Source organism: Leptonychotes weddellii, chromosome 9 (genome assembly GCF_054177405.1).
Source record: "Leptonychotes weddellii isolate Sample4059 chromosome 9, ASM5417740v2, whole genome shotgun sequence".
Classification (NCBI taxonomy): Eukaryota; Metazoa; Chordata; class Mammalia; order Carnivora; family Phocidae; genus Leptonychotes; species Leptonychotes weddellii.
In genome coordinates this window covers 4,309,620-4,323,933 of record NC_138377.1, presented here as the reverse complement: position 1 = coordinate 4,323,933, position 14,314 = coordinate 4,309,620, and the positions used below count along the sequence as shown (strand labels likewise).

At 46.2% G+C, this 14,314-nt stretch overlaps 1 protein-coding gene across 2 annotated transcripts in view; it reads left to right on the top strand.

The window, feature by feature from the left end:
* LOC145723362 (echinoderm microtubule-associated protein-like 1) overlaps window positions 1-14,314 on the top strand; it is a 433,105-nt gene that overhangs the window by 23,033 nt on the left and 395,758 nt on the right. The window contains exon 1 of one of the 2 annotated variants that reach the window (XM_081829949.1): window positions 65-257. The exons of the other annotated variant lie outside the window; for it this stretch is intronic. The gene's annotated coding sequence lies outside the window, so the exon portion shown is untranslated. Of the gene's footprint in view, window positions 1-64; window positions 258-14,314 lie in introns of those variants that run through there. 2 annotated transcript variants of the gene reach the window in all.

Genomic DNA, 14,314 nt, shown 5'->3' with positions numbered 1-14,314 from the left:
CCCCCCCCCCCCCCGCAGACCCGCCCTGCTCCCAGCCGCACCGGAGGCCCAGAGCCCCTTTAGTGCCTGCATAATGGATGTCTCTCTTCTTGGAAATCACCAGCCCATCCTACTTAATGACAACGAGAGAAGTCGGATGCGGGCGCTCTGCTCCTAAGGCTGGTCTCTGCCTCCTATCCCCCTTGGAGGAGGGGCAGCCGGGTGCTCACGCCGGGAGGAACTGGCTAGGTGTCTTTCTTCTGCCTCACAAAGACTGGGTGAGCATCTTTCCCCTCCCACCCTCAGGCCGTCCTGCCGAGGGCTGGGGTACTGGGCCTCTGAACCATGCTCGGGGTGGATGGGGTGGGCAGGAAGAGCCTGGGTCAGGGAAGAGCCCTTTGTAGGGCTAAGGGGGTGGCCAGGGTGGGAGGGAGGGAGGGAAGCCGGGCTCCAAGCAAAGAGCAGAGGGCTTGGAGGCGAGACGGTGGGATTCTAGGGGTGGAGGACTTTCCCTCACCCTCAGAATGACTCTCTCTGGTCACCAGAGACAGCCACGTGGGCATGGCCTGGTGACCTCCCCACTAACACACATCCATGCTCTTCACCGCGGTGTTCTTAGGCATCTTTAGGGCCTGGCTGACCATGGCGATTGTTAAGATTCAATTATTTCTGTACTGCTCTGTAATTCTATAAGGCTGCCTCATCCCCCAATCCTTCCCTGAGTGCACCCTTTTGTCCTGCCACCCAGCCTCCTTCTGGGGCCCCTCCGACCTCCCCATGTCCAGCAAGGGACGGGCTCCTGCCGAACACATCAGGGGCTCCAGGCCCTTGCTGCCGTCCTGGCCATGCCGGGTATTACAGAGTTTAATTTAAAGTCCCTTGGGCCTTCTTTATCCTGGGCTGCTGGCTGCATGGCTGCCCGCCGATTTGCAGCCATGGGTATAGGCCTTGTCTGCTTGTGGGGGTGAGCCAAGGATGTCAGCCTTGCTCCTGGGTGACCCGCAAGCTTAGGGGTAAGGAGCTGTCTTGGGGCATCCATGGGAAGCCTTGGGTCAGGAAAAGCTGCAGGGAGAAAGGGTTGGAAGTGGGGGGGCACGTTCCTGGCATCCCCCTGAATGGGAAGAAAGTTGAGAGTGAAAATTCTAATTGCGAATCCCACTGACAGCTTGAGTTTAAGGGAAAAGATGAGCTAAATTTAACCTAGCCAGTTAAAGAGCCAAAAATGCAATTTACTAATTAGCTTCAAATGGAAACGAGTCCAGTGATCATAAAGAGCTTTTCTAGTTACAAAATACAAAAAAAAAAAAAAAAGAGGTTGTTCCTCTCTTCGTACTGACATGCATTTTATATTCTAATACTGTTATATAATTAGGAATATAGCCTGCTGGCACGGTGTTCAAGACAGGCAGAGAATCACAGCCCCCTTGAAAAGTTGCAGGAAGCTGTGTGTCCGCACATTTGCTAATTACAGAGCATCGGGAGGGATCCAGTCTGGGTTCTCAGGGTGTGCAGAGCCCACTGGGTGCCGAGGCAAGGTCTCACACTGAGTTCCTCTAGCCGGCACTGGGTGCTGAGGGGCTCAGAGGGGGGAGGGGGCATCTGGCAGGAAGGGAGGAGAGGGTCCCCAGAGGGGGAGGCATCTGAGATGACCCTTGAGAGGTGGTGACTGGGAAAATGTGGAGTGTATCTGTCTGTTTGGGCTGCCATAACACGATACCACAGGCCGGGGGGCTTAGACAACAGAGATTTACTTTCTCCCAGTTCTGGAGGCTGGAAGGCGAAGATTGAGGTGCTGGCAAGTCTGATTTCTGGGGAGACTCTCTCCTGTCCTGCAGATAGCCACCTTTCCATCGCATGCTTATATGGAGGAGAGGAAAGCTCTGGTGTCTTCCTTCTCTTAGAAGGACACCAGTCCTATCACATGAGGGCCCTACCCTGTGACCTCATTTAACCTTGATTCCCTCTTTCTCTCCAAATGCAGGTGCATCAAGGGTTAGGGCTCCAATATAGGAAATTGGGGGGACAAAATCCTGTCCGTAATAGGGAGCAATGGGAAGGAACAGCACAAAGTCTGAGATGGAACAGAGTGGGGGGTGAATCCAGAGAATGAAGGGGTCCATGTCACAGGTGAGCAGGCTGAGGCATGGGCAGACGAGATAGACCCTGCACTGGAAGCTCTGGCCCGACCCCATCGCAGCAGTTCCCAGGCTGGGCTTACTCTTCAGTCCCAGGCAATGGGGAGCCACTGCGAACTTCTGAGCAGGGTAGCGATCGCATTAAAGCTGCATTTTAGCAGACCAACCTGGCCACCCCGTGGGACATACATTTTCATTACTTTGGGATGCATTTTGTTGAATATCATTTTTGGACCAATTTGAAAGGTGTGCCTAAAACAGGGTCTAAATTATGAGCCTCTTCTCTTTCCCACATAATGGCAGAGTATTGGGGTAGCAACAAGGACTTTGAACACAACATTTATAGATTGATCCAGGACATTATAAATAGTCATTGCACAAAAGGTAACATTTGGAAGAAAGCGTTCTCTTAGCAAATTTGCATGATACAGTTTATGTTTCTACTCTTCCAACTAAAACAGATGGTTTTCCTAAACTATGGCTATCTTTTAAGAATATTTCCTGATGCTGTAATTTGGTGCAATAAAATGTCCTTTGGGCAAAAATAAAATCTTAGCAGGTAAAACAGCTGTTCATATGTTAAATATGTAGAAAAGTGTGTCCTCGAGGTTCTCATAAATGGAGCTGAAAGGAGGAAGTTCTATCTGTTATAAATGGAGAAAGTGTAAAAACCTGTGAAATTAATTAGTGCAGAATCCTGATGACGTATAGATGAACATTTTACTCTCCCATTCATCGGATATGGTTAGTTTTTAATCAGTAAATGACATCATTAAGAATGCACATAATAATGTAATTAAGGACCGCATCACAGTATATGGTATATAAATGAATTCTAACTTGTTGTCATTAGTAATATTGGTCATAAATTAATCCCCCTCTTCCCAAATGGCTGTGTGTTGCCCATAAATTTGTTCTCAGACTACCTTTTCTGCCACCACCTCTATTTCTCACCGGAGTGGCCAATATATGAAAATATGAGCTTACACATTGATATATTATGGGGATATTTTTTTCCTGACAGATTTATCATAAGGCCCTTTATATCAGAAGCTCCAGCCACATTGTCCCAAGCCTTCCACTGATTTTCAAATGCACAATTTAGAGTTATTCAGAAACCCACCTACTATACAAAATCGAAGTAAAAAGGCACATAAATCTTTAACATCCTTGAAGTTTTTCTTATTAAAAAGAAAGGTCCTTTAGCAGCAGGAACTAAGATTTTACCTTCATTGGCATGGTACCTGACTTTTAGAAGAAGGCTCACAGCAAATGTCTGTAGAATGAATGAATGAACGAACGAACTAAAGAACAAATAAATTGAAGCTCGGGAAGTTAGATTAAAATGCACATATAATTTTTAAACTTAATTTCAGTTCATTAAAGTCATACTGCATGTATTTTAAAAAATCAGGTAGTTCGGGCGCCTGGGTGGCTCAGTTGGTTGAGCGACTGCCTTCGGCTCAGGTCATGATCCTGGAGTCCCAGGATCGAGTCCCGCATCGGGCTCCCTGCTCAGCCGGGGGTCTGCTTCTCCCTCTGACCCTCTTCCCTCTCATGCTCTCTGTCTCTCATTCTCTCTCTCAAATAAATAAATAAAATCTTTAAAAAAAAATCAGGTAGTTCTACAAGGCTTAATGCAAAAAAATAGCAGTTAGCTTCCTTTGCACGCCATCCCCACATTCAAACCTCCCAGACCCAACTGCTGCTTCCAAATATTGTATCTCTTCCTTTCAGTATGTATTTATCTTTCTTGAAATAGCATGGGTATGGGGCGCCTGGGTGGCTCAGCCGTTAAGCGTCTGCCTTCGGCTCAGGTCATGATCTCAGGGTCCTGGGATTGAGCCCCACATCGGGCTCCCTGCTCGGTGGGAAGCCTCCTTCTCCCTCTCCCACTCCCCCTGCTTGTATTCCCTCTCTCTCTGTGTCTCTCTCTGTCAAATAAATAAATAAAATCTTTAAAAAAAAAAAAAAGGAAATAGCATGGGTATACTGATTCTTCCTGATCTTCCAGGTTCAGGAATGTGTTACCTGTTAGTGTCCCACCACAGCAGATGAAGACCTAGCTGTCGTTCATGTGGCTCACTACAGACCCACACATGCACACACACTTCTCCCCCTCTTTCCAATGTAGTCATGTCATCATTTATTAGTATTATTATTCAAGTATAAAAAACATAGTGGCATATTAGTTTCAGGTGTATAATATAATGACTCAGCAATTCTGTACATAAAGCAGTGCTCATCATGATAAGTGTATTCTTAATTCCCTTCACCTATTCCACCCATGCCCCACCCCCAGACCATCAGTTTGTTCTCTATAGTTAAGTCTGTTTTTTTGCCTCTTTTTTTCTTTGTTCATTTGTTTTGTTTCTTAAATTCCACATACAAGTAAAATCATATGGTATTTTTCCTTCTCTGACTTATTTCACCTGGCATTATACCCACTAGACCCATCTGTATTGTTGCAAATGGCAAGATTCCATTCTTTTTTATGGGTGCATCATATTCCATTATCTATCTATCTATCTATCTATCTATCTATCTATCTATCATCTATCTATCTATCTCACCTCTTCTTTATCCATTCATTTGTTGGTGGACACTTGGGCTGTTTCCATATCTTGGCTATTGTGAATAATGCTGCAGTAAACATAGGGGCACATATCTTTGTGAATTAGTGTTTTTGTTTTCTCTGGGTAAATACCCAGTAGTGGAATTACTGGGTCATATGGTAGTCCCATTTTTAATTTTTTTGAGGAATCTCCATACTGTTTTCCACAGTAATTGTACCAGTTTGCATTCCCACCAACCGTGCACAAAGTTTCCTTTTTCCCCATGTCCTTGGCAACACTTGTCGTTTCTCGTGTTTTTGAGTCTAGCCATTCTGACAGGTGAGAGGTGATGCCTCATTGTGGTTTTGATTTGCATTTCCCTGATGATGAGTGATGTTGAGCATCTTTTCATGTATCTGTTGGCCATGTCTTGTTTGGAAAAAAGTCCATTTATGTCTTCTTATTTTTTAATTGGATTATTTGGTTTTTTGGTTTTGAGTTGTGTCAGTTCTTTATATATTTCAGATATTAACCCCTTATTGAATACATCATTTGCAAGTATCTTCTCCCATTCAGTAGGTTGTCTTTTTACATTGTTGATGGTTTCCTTTGCTCTGCAGAAGATTTTTATTTTGGTGTAGTCCCAAAAGTTTAATTTTGCTTTTGTTTCCCTCGCCAGAGAAGACATTTAGAAAAATGTTTCTATGGCTGATGTCAAAGAGATTATTGCCCATGTGTTCTCTTCAAGGAATTTTATGCTTTCAGGTCTCACATTTTGGTCTTTAATCTATTTTGAGTTTATTTTTGTGTGTGGTTTTATTTTTATTTATTTATTTATTTTTTATTAAAGATTTTTTTTTTATTTATTTATTTGAGAGAGAGAATGAGAGAGAGAGAGCAGGAGAGGGGGGAGGGTCAGAGGGAGAAGCAGACTTCCCGCAGAGCAGGGAGCCCGATGCGGGACTCGATCCTGGGACTCCAGGATCATGACCTGAGCCGAAGGCAGTCGCTTAACCAACTGAGCCACCCAGGCGCCCATTGTGTGTGGTTTTAGAAAGTGGTCCAGTTTCATTCTGCTTGTAGCTGTCCAGTTTTCCCAACATTTGTTGAAGAGACTGTCTTTTTCCCATTGCATGTTCTTGCCTCCTTTGTCATAGATTAATTGACCATATAATTGTGGGTTTATTTCCGGACTCTCTATTCTGTTCCATTGATCTATGTGTCTACTTTTGTGCCAGTACCAAACATTTTTTAAAAGATTGATTTGTTTAGGGGCGCCTGGGTGGCTCAGTCAGTTAAGCGTCTGCCTTTGGCTCAGGTCATGATCCCAGGGTCCTGGGATCGAGCCCCGCATCGGGCTCCCTGCTCCACGGGAGGCCTGCTTCTCCCTCTCCCACTCCCCCTGTTTGTGTTCCATCCCTCACTGTCTTCCTCTCTCTCTGTCAAATAAATAAATAAAATCTTAAAAAAAAAAAAAGATCGGTTTATTTTTGAGAGAGAGAGAAAAAGAGAAAGAGCAAGCATGTGTGGGGGGAGGGGCAGAGGGAGAGAAAGAATACCAAGCAGACTCTCCACTGAGCACAGAGCCCCACTTGGGGCTCAATCCCATGACCCTGAAATCATGACCTGAGCTGAAATCAAGTGTTGGATGCCTAACCATGTGAGCCACCAAGGTGCCCCCCAAACTTTTTTGATTACTACAACTTTGTAGTATATCTTGAAATCTGGGATTGTAATACCTCCAGTTTTGTTCTTTTTCAAGATTTCTTTGGCTATTTGGGGTCTTTTGTGGTTCCACACAAATTTTAGGATTATTAGTTCCAGTTCTGTGAAAAGTGTTATTGGTACTTTGATAGGAATTGGATTAAATCTGTAGATCATTTTGGGTAGTATGGGCATTTTAACAATATTGGCTTCCCCAATCCATGAGCATGGAATATCTTCCCATTTGTTTGCATCATCTTCAATTTCTTCCATCAGTGTTTTATAGTTTTCAGAGTATAGTTCTTTTACCTCCTTGGTTAAGTTTATGTCATGTTATTATTTTTTATTTGATCACTATGTGTTGATATTATTCTGATGATGAAATGCTCTCCATTGGTAAGCCATGTAGCATATGATTCTTTCCTTCTACATTTTTTTGTTTTCCTGGAATAACTAACTGTCTTTGGTTTGCATGTATCTATCACTAAGTCATCCCCCAATACTCTGGCTTATGTGTAAATCTCCTTTCAGTAGTTTCCAGTTTCGTCTTGGTGGCACTTCTCCAGCACCTCTGTCCTCGGGCTGGTATCTGATTGGCTACCTACTAGCACAACTGTTACTGTGCATTGCACGGTTCATGTCTTGAGATCTCTCATCCCATTTTCCTGGGGATTCCTTTCACCTCTCTCCTGGATCTGATTCCTTGTGTTTTTGGATCCTATGTCTTTTTCTTTCTTGGCAAATCCCTCATTTTGGTGGAGCACATCCTGCAGTAGCTTCCTGAGAAAGGAGGCACACAAGAGCTAAGTTTTTCAGAGCTTGCAGGACTGAAAATATCTTTAGTCTATTCACACACCTGATTTGATGGTTTGTCTGGGCCTGTGATCATAGGTTGAAAATAAGCACCCCTGCAAAACTTACTTTTTGCATTTCTTTATCACCAGAACGCAGTGAGCTCTGCTCATTGCTACTTGGAAATCCAAGGCCATTCTGATTCTTGATCCTTTGTCTGAGACCTGTTGTTCTCCCTGGAAGCTTTCTTTTATTTATTTATTTATTTATTTATTTATTTATTCATTCATTCATTCATTCATTCATTCATTCAACAGAGAGAGTGAGAGAGTACAAGCAGGGGGAGCAGTAGAGGGAGAGGAAGAAGCAGGCTCCCTGCTGAGCAGGGAGCCTGATGCAGGACTCGATCCCAGGACCCTGAGATCATGACCTGAGCCGAAGGCACATGCCCAACCATCTGAGCCACCCAGGCGCCCCCTCCCTGGAAACTTTCTGAATGATTTCCTTATCCCCAGTGTTCTAAAGTGTCACAGGATAGAAATTTGGTTCTCTCTCCATTGTGTTGAGCATTTAGTAGGTCCTTTCAATCTAGGAATCTGTGTCCCTTTGTTCTGGGAATTTTTCTTGAATTATTTCTTTGATGATTTCTCTTCCTCTAATTCTGTTTTTGCTTTCTGAAACTCCTGTTTTTATACACTGAAACTCCCCATATGATTACTAGATTTTTTTTCTTCTGTATTCTATATTGTTCTTTTTGTGCTATTTTTCTGGGAGATTTCCTTAACTCTACTTAGACTCTTCTGTGGACATTTTATTTCTATGGTCATATTTTAATTTCCCAAAACTCTTTTATCATCTGACTTTAGCATCTTGTCCTTATCTTGTGGCTGCAATAACTTGAATCGTTGAGGATGTCGATGATTGTTTTATTTCCTTCTGTTCTCTATGTTGTCTGTTTCTTCATACCCTCCTCCTTTTATCCTTTTATATTTTCTCAAGTGTTTAGAGACTTCGGCTCTCCAGTCACATTTTAAAGAGGAACATTCAACAATTGTCTGAAGCTTGGAGTCCACCGATGAGGCTTGTCAACAAGAGGACCTCCCTGTGATTTCTGACCTTCCCCACCTCCGTGTCTTTCCCTCAAGAAGGGTCTTCCATACTCTGCTCTAGAGAGCAGATACTTGGCTGCCAGGATTCCCGGACCTGAGCGTAGGAAGGGACTGGGGTGAAGGCTCCTCATTCAGCCTTAGGCGATCGCTCTTTTCTCATCTTCAGGATGGTGCCCCCTGGTATCCGTTGGTGCAGAGAACCCCTTAGTTCCCCTGTTGCAGAGATTAAGCTTCTAATCTTCTGCAGGGAGAGGAAGGGCATCGGGAAGGGGGTCTAACTGCTTCTGTCATAGGCACCTTGGGCTGCCATAACAAAACACCTTTACAGGCAGGGGGGCTTACACAACAGAAATTTATTTGCTCCCCATCCTGGAGGCTGGAAGTCCGAGATCAGGGTGCCAGTAGCATTGGTTACTGGTTGGGCCCACTTCCTGGTCTTCTTGCAGTGTCCTCACATGGCGGAGATGGAGAGGGAGGTGGGGAGAGAGCGATCTTCCTCTTATAAAGCCTCCGATCCTATCAGCTTAGGGCCCACATTATGACCTCATTTCACCCTAATTACTTCCTAGAGCCCTATCTGCACACACAACCGCTTTAGGGCTTCAGGAATTCAAGGACACACAGTTTTCTGTCCGTAGCAGCTTCCTAAGCATACTTTTGGCTGATTGTCCTGTTTTCAGCCTCTCCTGTGCCCCTCATTTCCATAGGTGCTCATGCTGTCAGTTTTTGAATCTTTTGGGGGCTCTGTGGTGACAAATGGGGTGCTTCTTGGTTTCTCCAGCCTTACTGGCCTCTGCTGCAGTTTGCTGGGGGCACATGAGCCCCAACCTGCGCTGTCCTGTTCCCCGGCTTGCGGTTCTGTGGAGGTCCTCTCCTTCCATCCTCTCTGCCTGTGGGTGTGAGGAGCTTCAGCAGAACGTGCCTGGTCCGCCACCTTTCCCAGGAAAGCCACCGTTAGATCTTTACGAGGACAATTATGTCGCCAACAAATACCTGTTGAACAAATGAAGGAAACCTCACCTTTTTTTTTGTGGCTTTACACCCCTCTCATCCTTCTGACCCTTCCTCCCAGAAGACGTGCCCTCCCTCCTTCTGTCCAAGGAGACTCTCCCGCATACCATGTCCTCTGGAAGCTGGTCCCAGCAGCCACCTCCCGCCTCCTTGAATCGAAACCAGCTTCCCCTCCTTGGGCTCTTTCTTCCTCCCACCAACCATGCTTGCTCTTCCCGTCCTGACAAAGTCTACCCTGGCCATGCTGCCCTGGAGGTGGGTTTTCCTGCTCTTTTCTCCTCTTCCTGTGTGACTGTCTGATCCTGGCCACCTCCAGCCCTCAGACCTTGCCACCGCTCAGCTGTCCAGCTTCTGCGTCCCCAGTGGCATCCTCACTGCCAAAGCCATGGCCTTCTCCCTGCACCACCCCCCCACTTCCTGACAACCCACTCTGCCCCCGACTCCTTGTCTCTTAGAAGACATCCTCCCTCGGTGTCCCCTGAATCAGCAACCTGGTCTGACCAGCCCATTCCCCACCCACCTGGGAGGCTGGCACCCAGGCCCTCACCATCTCATTCGGAAATATGCTAGGCATCCACTAGTTTGTTTTCATGTCCTCAGGGTCCCCTGAGTCCAGTTTGCATGCTCCCCCATCAGCCTTCCTGAAGCACAGCCTCAGTGTGTGGCATTCAAGGGGCTTCCTACTGCCCATGGGCCGAGTCCAACCCCTTTGTAGGTAGGTGCTCCCAGACTCTCTGCAGTGGAACCTCCAGTTTGACCTCCTTATCCCATGTTTGACTTGAACAGAGCTGGAAGGCTTATCATTTCCCAGACACGCTGGGCATGCTTTGCTAGCCTCTTCCCTGGATGGCTTTCCCTCCTCCTCCCACTGTCTTGTCTCCCAGGCCATCAGGGCTGGAGTTCTGGGTCCATCTACCCGCGGTTCCTCTCCATCTGCCCCAGCCACTGGGGGTGCAGTAGTCCTCATGCCTTCACCTGTCCCAAGCAGCAAAGACTTTCTGCATGCATACTATGGGTAAGGTGCAGTGGGACCTCGGGGCTGCACCCTACAGGATGTCCAAGGTCCCACCCTATCTCGGGGTGTTCTTCTTTCCTGTGAGCAACTGGTGTCAGCTTTTATTCTTGAGTAAAGTCTTCCCTTCCTTCCCCCTCGGCTCTTATCTCATCCTCAGCTGCAGAGGGAATAGTTCAGAACAGAACAGGGAGGGTTTGGGCCTGACAGGACCAGATTTAAATCTTGTCTCCACCATTCACCAGCCCCATGACCTCAGCCAAGCACCTGCCTCTCTGCTCACAGGGGAGTTTCCCTATGTGTAAAAAAAACTTTTTTAAAGATTTTATTTATTTTTTTATTTTAGAGTCTGCTCAAGAGAGTGGGGGTGGGGGGTGGAGGAGGAGCAAAGGAGAGGGAGAAGCAGACTCCACGCTGAGTGCAGAGCCTGATGCGGGGCTCGATCCCATGACCCTGAGATCATGACCTGAGTTGAAATCAAGAGTCAGACACTGAGCCACCTGGGCGGCCCCCTATGTGTAAAACTGAGGCAGTACTACCTACCCCACAGGCTTGTAGCTTGGGCTGGAGCTGATACACGAATGCCAGCTGGCACATGTCCCTGATGGGCTCCTGTGTACCTTGGTCCCCTCCTGTATGTTTGCTGTGTTCCTATGCGTATGCTCTCTCCTAGACTGTGAGACCCCCAGGGGGTGGGCTGGCACCTTATTCCCCTTTGTGTCTTCTGTTCTCAGCAGAGTAGTCACTCATTGTGTGCGAGGGAGTGAACCAATGGTCAGCATCCTGTCTGATGAAGAGCACAGTGAACATGCCATGATTGAGGGAGGGGCAGCACTGTCTTACCAGTGATCTCTAATCAGAAGACCCTTTAACCCTTTGCCTTAATCAGTGGGATAGCTGGAGTCGAAAGTCCAAAGGTAAATATTTTAGCAAGGCTTCTAGGACCCTTGGTTAATTACAAATGAATACTGTGTATCTAGCCCACAGAGATGTGAAAGCCCATGCCAGGGGTGGCGGGAAGGAACCAGGCAAACCTCAGAAACAGGTCTTTTACTTGCCTTTCCAGATAAATATTCAGATTTCTGGCAACTTTCTTTCTTGCAACTTTGATGCCATGAGTTAGCTTAAGGTAGCCCTTTCAATATACCTGTGTGAATCTCAATAATTTTTAAAACATACAATATGGATAGATTCTAAGTCTTTCCATGCTAGCTGGGATTACCATATAATTTGTCATCCAAACCAGAATACTCCAGAGTCCCAGGGGGACTACTGCTGATCACCCAGGGCACGGGCACAAATCCAGCTGCCCCAGCACTCTGGGGTGAATAGTCGACCTAATACTGGTGTATTTACTCTGTGGTTAGTCGGTGATATGCCAAAAACTGCCATAAAACCTCTCCGGTAACACAATGGAGAAAATGAACACAAATTCCCGAAAATGACGTCGTTCAGTGGAGCTGTTGCAACGGAGATTTTGTTTGCAATCGGCTGCAACACCTATAGGACTCTATGAATCACAGTCACAATGCCGAGTTTCCTAAATGAAACAAAACTTTTAAAAGGGAAAATTGAATATGACTTTTAAATTTCCACTTCATTTCAGACACTTCCAAATATGTAAATTATTTCGATGGAGGCAAATCATCAAGAGCGGTTTTGAGGGAATGACCCAAGAGAAAAAAGCCATGGGTTGCTCAGATCACAAGGAGTTTTCATGTCCATCTGGACTATGAACACATTAAGTGTGGAAGGCTCAGACGTTCATGGTTCTGCGGCGCCGACAGTTCGATGATAGGGTAATGAGACTGGAGAGGCCCCTGATAAGGCTGTGTGTGCTGTTCCGCAGCCAGCGCTTCTCACCCACCCCAGCCTGGCCAGGACAGGTGGTGCACAGGTAGTCAGGAGCCAGGTTCGTCCGCGGCAGCTGACTCACCTTTGTGAGATGAGCTGTAGATCTGCTTCCAAACATGAGGATGAGGCTCCCAGGGGCGAGGCCAGGGCGAGTGCTATGAAGGCTTCGTGTTGGCTGCTGGGGGGGCTGGTGAATGCACAAAGAACAGCGAAAGGAACAGGGGCCACGAAGGACTCTGAAAACCATCTGCATATTCTGGACTTTGCTTTGTGGGTTTCTTTCTCTTCCATAAGGAGAACAGTTGTAAAACTGGAAAGAGTAGAAGAAACATCCCTGGAGGAATTGTCAAGAGCCCAAAGATAGGTGAGAAACGGCGGGGGCTCTTTAGTTACTGCAAATACATTCTCTCTGGGCCTTGACAAACCATCTCGAACCTCACCAGATGGGCATTGCAGAAAACTGAGAAGGGAAAAATATCATAATTCTCCCCAAAGCAGAAAAAGTTGGCTTCTGGAAAATATGGATGATAAATTTGATATTAATATTGGTTCTGAGCAAAAATGTTAACAGATCTTTGAGGAGCTACTGTGCATGAACTTGGAAGGGAATGCGGTCCCTAAGAGCCAAACCAACTTTGTTCTCTCTTTTTCACGGCGTTACCAGACTGGATTTACAAAGCACTGGTAAAGATCCTTCACAAAACACGGTGCATGATAGAGAAAAATGGGCTGGGTAAACAAACAGCTGTGACAATTTAATGTTTAGTTGGACAAACATATTCAAGGTATGGGTAAATAGATCACTGGAGATGCGGCGCTCAGAGCTCCACCCCCTCCTGTGCTATGGATGCGTTTGTCAATTACAAGGATGTTGCCCACAGTAAAGGATTTGTTACCACACACTCCTCGTCCTCAGAATGCTGATGCATTAGATGCCGGATTTCAGAGTTTAAAGATTTGGGTTGGCTAAGAGGATGGATTGGAACAAACAACATGACATTTAACAGGGGTAAAGATAAATTTTCTTTAAATTTTTTTTTTAATCGATTAGCTCAATACGGGATGGAGAAGACCCAACAGCAGTTCATTTGAAAAGACTGATAGGTTTGTAATTGACCGGAAGTTCAACATGAACCAACAGTATATATCCTGAGTGCTCAAAAAGAAAAAACAAATCAATATGGACTTCAGTTGCATTAACGGAATCATAATATCTAAGTTGTTAAAGGGAAAGGCCACACAGGTCTGTCCTCTGAGGTTATTGTATTCAGTTCTGGGGTGCCGGGATTCAGGAGAAAAGAGCCCAGTTGAGTGAGGTGGGCATCTCTTCAGACAAGGGGTTGAGAAACTATGTCACGGGATGGCCAGGGAGGAAATGGAGGGCTTCAGCCTGGAGAGCAGGAGCGCTCTCTTCAAAGCATTTGAAAGCCTATTGTGTGTCATGAGCAACTGATTTTGTCTAGCGGGTTCATTCATTCATTCACTCAGCGTGTTCTCAGTGCCAACTATGTCCGGCATGAGGGGTGTTTGGGGCATCTAATCTCCTGGGAGAGATGGACACACACACACACACACAAGTTCCTACAAGGCAAGGCCACTTAACATAAGCGATACAGTAAAGTACCAGCAGATGTTGGAAGCGTAGCAGACAGGATCGCTCGGCTTCTGTGGTGGCGGGCGGGGGAAGGCAGGCATTCAGGGCTGGGGCATGGGCAGATGTCCAGAGCATTCAAGTGCATGGCATGACTCAGAGTCATGAACCGGAGCTGCCGATAGTGTGGTGCGGCCGGAGCGTGTCAGATGCCAAAGACAGCATTTGCCGCAGGAACCCAGACACACTTGAAGTCTGCGCCAAGATATTTGCACTTAATGGGGCAGGCAACAGAGAATGAAATACCATCATTAACCCCTCTCTGGGCCAGTTAACCCTGAAGTCACGAAATAGAGCTGGGAAAGCAGGACACAAGCTGTGATTGCGGTGTCCCGGAACAGACAGCCTGCACCAGGACCGTGGAGATGAAATCGACCTGACAAAAGTGGAATCTCTGAAGGATGCTTTGGGGAAGGCGATTTGGGATAAAAATAACCGGCAATCTTTTCAATAATTCAAGCTCTTCAACTTTGAAATGGCCGAGGGACCATTTGTCAGGGATGTTGTAAAGA